Source organism: Theropithecus gelada, chromosome 13 (genome assembly GCF_003255815.1).
Source record: "Theropithecus gelada isolate Dixy chromosome 13, Tgel_1.0, whole genome shotgun sequence".
NCBI lineage: Eukaryota > Metazoa > Chordata > Mammalia > Primates > Cercopithecidae > Theropithecus > Theropithecus gelada.
Genome location: NC_037681.1, coordinates 31015001 through 31020404, shown reverse-complemented (window position 1 = coordinate 31020404; position 5404 = coordinate 31015001).

Here is a 5404-nt window from a genome sequence, read left to right as displayed (position 1 = left end):
CCCATACGAAATCCATTTGACATCATGGTGCAGAATACATGTACATCAAAGGTATTAGAAAACTGTTATCTTGCATCATACAAAGGACACTGTGATTTTTCTATCCAATCCTGCTCTAGTTCCTTTACACCTTACCCCCAAAAAAGTTCATACCCATTACTGTGGTTCCACCACCCACTAATGATGGCTGCAAACCGGAGTTGAGAATCACTGCCTACTACCCTAATCAACTGATGGCATTTGCAGGAGTATGTTGACAAAGCCCATACTGAAACGTGTCCCTCAGATATGTAATTGTTCCTATTGTAATGTGATAAATTGTGTAATGAAACGTTTTGCTGGAGTTTTATGAGAAGGTTTTTTTTTGACTGAAGACATGAGATGAGTTTTTAATTCTTTTTTTTCAAAGCTCTATTTTCAGCATAAATTATGGAATAGTTACAGGGTTTTATAGGAAAATTTAAAAGATTTTGTGGTTCTTTCTAAGGAAAACTTTCAGTGCATTAAAAACCTATCCAGGGCCTGGCGCAGCTGCTCACGCCTATAATCCCAGCACTTTGGGAGGCCGAGAAGGGCAGATGGCTTGAGGCCGGGAGTTCAAGACCAGCCTAGTCAACATGGTGAAACCCATCTCTACTAAAAATACAAAAAAATTAGCCAGATATGGTGGCAGATGCCTATAGTTTCAGCTACTCAGGAGGCTGAGGCAGGATAATCACCTGAACCCTGGAGGCAGAGGCTGCAGTGAGCCAAGATCGCACCACTGCACTCCAGCCTGGGCAACAGAGCAAAACTCTGTCTCAAAAAAATAAAAATAAAAAACCTGTCCAGGTTTTTTATTTGATTAATTTTGTTTTTGAAATGATTTTCAAACCTAACTTTACCCACGTAGCCATGAAGTTAAAATCCTAGAGTTTATGCTGTCATTGTAAACAATTACAGATGATGGCCATTACAAAACTTAATTTTACTCTGTGGAAGACTGGTCTCCATTTCATATGCAATAGAAGACTTATCTCTCTTTTGTACTTGAGAATACTAAAAGTAAATGTATTTTAGTAAAGGAAAAAAACCCACGTGTAAATGAATGTGTGTCTTGGAGCAACTGAATTCTATTCAAAACTTTGGAAGGAAACAGCAAAGCGTTAGAATACATGATTTTTAAAGTGTATGTATAAATAAATACTGTGAGTAAATATTTGCTCATTTCTTTGACATCCCTAAAAAGTTTATATATACAAGTTGGCATAATTTTTTTTCCTTCCCCTTGGGAAATGCTGTAATTACCTTTATTTGGAGTTTCCTTATATTTAACCATTTATAGTTATTGTAGCTTGATTTAGGACATTACACATCTCTTTGAACGTGGGGAAATTTTCAGTCCTGAAAATTTTTATTCTTAAAATTGTTTTTTTTTTATTAACATGTACATTTTCCAAAATTAACGCAATAACAAATCTGACAGTTAATATTTGAAAGAACTGTTTTGGTGACCAGCATGCTGCCTCCTCCTCAAAACATCTAATGTTCCCTGTGAGCACATACTGGGTGAATGGAAACTTCTAAGAAAATGTCAGTCCTTACCCTTGGAGATAGGATGGCCTGAGGCGGGAGCATCAGGAGGGACACAGGTCACCATGCTGGTGCGGGCTGCCAGTGTGCAGCTCCCTGCAGGGAGTGGAACCCTCCACGCTCCCCAGGCTTCCTGCCCAGTGAGAGTCCCAGACGCACAGCTTAATGCACGAGGAACTTACTATTCTCTCACTGCTGTCGGTTGCAGACCCTGTGTGTGACTATTCTGTAAACCCAGATGGGACTTCAAAGCGGTAGGGTGGGAAGGAGGCCAACTATATTTTTCTAGTAGCCTTAGGTTTCTTTCCAACGCAGGACAAAATCACGAGTCTTGGCCTCTCTGGATTTGAGGGATCTTCTCGTTGAGCTGACTGAGACACCTACCTGATTGGATTTCCCCAGTTGCTTTCTCTCCCATTTCAGATGATCTCATTGTGAGTTGAGATTTGGGGAATCAAAACCTCCCTCCCCAGCCCTCCCCTCGCTCCCTCCTGCCCTGGCTAGGTCTCCCTTCCAGGGTTCTGCAGAATTGCTCTGATTTCTCCTCGCGCTCCCCTCCCTGTCCCCATTTCCCCTTGCACATCACCCCTTTCCTTGCTGGGACCCACCTCCAGTCCCCTCCACTCACCATTCAAGCTCGTGGGAGAGGAAGCTCATCTCCCAATCTCCTCCAGCCTTGCTAGCCTCCCTGGGAGTTTCGACATGGCCTCCATTTCCCTCTTGTCCTCGGCCTCCTTGGTCTCTGCCGACTCCTCAGCCTCACCCACACAGGTGTTAACATGCTCCAGGGTGTCTTCTTTAAGCCTGTCACTCTTCTTCCTCCACAGTGTCACCTCTCTTCAGTGTCCCAGAGCTGCCTCCCAGCTAGCCTCTGTGCCTTTCATCTGGGTGGCTGCTGAACCTTGAGTTCCACATGCTCAAAGCAAAACTCATCCACCCCATCCCACTCACCCGAACACTTGCTGCTGCTCCTCATCGCCCGTCTAACAGCCTGAGCCAGAAGTCACTGTTCCCGCAAGCACTGCTTATCGAGCACTCTGTGCAGGTGACTCAGCAAAGAGCACTCTCTTTGAGTTTTTGTTTCACGGGGGAGACAGACAAGATTCAGTAGACACGATGCAGGCCACACAAGCCACTGGTCAGGAAAGAGAGCTGGGAGGGCAGGGTTGAGAATGCAAGAAGTCGGCGGGCTCAGGAGAGGCCTCTCTGAGAAGGTGAGACGTGAGCAAAGCCTGGAAGGAGGAGAGGGAGTTGGCCAGGGTATCCGGGAGGAACATTCTAGGCAGAGATCTCGAGGGTGCATCAGAAGCCCCCGGAGGGTATGTAAGGCAGAGTTTCTGATTCAGTGGGTCTGAGGTGAGGGCAGAAAACCTACATTTCCAACATAACAGATGCTGCTGCTGCTGCTGGCCAGTGGCCCCGCCTGAGAACCACTGGCTGGTGCAAAGGCCCGAGGCAGGGCTTTGTCTGGATGCTCAAGGAAGATGCCATTGGCCCCTGGGGCTGGCAGGGAGTTTAAAATTCCCCTGTAACCGGCGGGTGTGGCTTGGTGTCAGCTGTGCCAGAGTGAGTTGTGGGGCACTTGGGTCCTTGCATTGCTGTCCCAGCCCATGGAGCTCTCTGTGGGGATCTTTTCATCCCCTGAACCTCAGCCACAACTTCCTCCTTGCCCTTTGCTCGCCTCCTGGTCCAGCAGCCTTCTCTGCACGTGAATGGCAGCAGCATCTGGGCTCCCCAGGCCAAGCTGTGGGAAACTCTAAGCCTTTCATGATGATGGGTTTTCAAAATCCAGCATGGTCTGATTAGTGAAGACAACAGAAGGAAACAAGAGAAGACCTGGGTCTGGCCTGGACTTGCTCATTGCGAAGATTTCACTTAGTGGCCAAGTCACTTAACCCGTCTGTGCCTTGTTGTCTACATCTGTAAAATGAGTTTAATAGTATCTGTCCCCTAAGACTTCAGAGGATGTTAGTGGAGCCTAGTGAGTGAAGTCCATTAAATTCAGAAGAAAGGCGTAACTAAATACAAAGCACTACTAGAATTAGCTCTCAGGTTCTTTAAGCCAGGTTACATCTTGTTTTAAGAGGGTTGCCATGGCGATGGGTTTGTTTGAAAAGCATATGTTTAAAAGGCTTGGCTATTATCTTGCAACAATAAGTAAATTTCATTTTGCTGGTTCCCATTGTAACTGAGAGGCACAGCGCCTCCCAGCAGCCATGACAGCCAGCACTGCCGCGACTGCCACCTTCTGCCGTGGCAAAGAGCACAGTTACTCCTCCTGGACATACAGTGAGTGCTTACTGTATGTTGTAGAGGCCACTGTGGTGGCACCTTGTCATGCAGTTAGAGGACTGTCCTATGGACAGAACTCACCAGAATAATGCTCCTGCCATACTCACATCTGTGGCTGAGCTGGGTCTGCACTGGGCCAGAGATGTTGGCGGGATGGGCGGGGAGGGGTGAGGCCGAGCATCCTCCAGGAACGACCCTGTGCCAGGCACCATCAGATTCTTTACACGTCACATCTCATCAAATGCCCCCGGCAGCCTGGCACTGTCCCGGGCAGCAGGATGGGGGTGTGGGTGCATAAGAAGCAGGATGGTCCCTCCCTCCATGAGAACACAATTCAGCCCAGAAATGCAGACAAAGCATGGCAATGCTGGGGCGGTGGTGGGGATCCTAAAACTCGGGCACAGGGGCCAGCCCAGAAACTGGAGTCCTGGGGCTGGGCAGGGGCTTGGGTCAGTCCCTGGGTGCAATCTCAGCCCCACCACGCAGCAGCTGCGTGACAGTGGACGAGTCATTCGCCCTCCTTGCCCCGGTTTCCACGTACTGGAGCATACACAGCGCTGTCACGGGACGTGGGGCATGCCACATTCAGAGGCTCTGTGTGAGTGCCTGGCAGGCAGCAGCGGCGGAATGAATGGGGCAGGGAAGACTGTAGCCCTGGACGGGGACACGAAGCTCCTCGGGCGCTGCTCTAGCTCCGTGGTCCTGATTGGACAGGAAAGACCTTGTCACGCCGCCGTTGCTTCTTCTCAGAGCTGGACCCACCACAGGCACCCCAGACAGCTCCTGGAGTGCAGGAAGCAGGACCCCTTCTCTGTGTGGGGCCACATGAGCAGAATCTTGCTCAGGTCTGAGAGCCCCACCTCTGCTAAGAGGGGGTCACATGTCCCCATGTTCCTGCTCACAATTGGGCTGTGGTGTCCCTGCTGTGCCACAGGCCCAGTCACAGCCAAGGGAGGACCAGGGGCTGGAGGGTCTCAGAGGCTGCCACTCAGCCCCTGCCTCAGTTTCCTCACACTGTGAAGATGGAGTCAGGTGAGCCTCCCGTTGCCTGGTTTTCCGGGGGAGGGCGGGGTCTTCCTGTCCAGCTTGGATGTGGAGTGGAGCACACTTTCATCCCACAGTCCCGCTAAACTGGACTCATTTTCCTTCAAAGCCTAAGTCTTGTGAAGATACTTGTGCCCTGGAGGGCTTGGCGGCCACGAGGTGGGCACTCCATGGCAGGGCCTCGTCACCAAGGCACCTGCTGCCCAGCACAGCACTGTGCATGGCAGGTGCTTACTAAATAAGGGCTCAAAGAATGAGTGAATGAATGGAGAAGGGCATGAGAGAAGGGAAGAAATTCATCTGTATTAGCTCGGAACAGCCCGAATTCTGGTCTCCAGTCAGCATGGGACCAAGGAGAGCCAGGCGTGTGGTGCTCTGAGCCTCAGCCAGGGTGGGCCCAAGAGTAGGGGTGAGACGAGGTGCACCCACTTTCCCAGGAGCTGAGCTGGAGGCTGATCCTGGCTTAGGGCCTCTGCTTCCTTCCCTGTATGGGAGG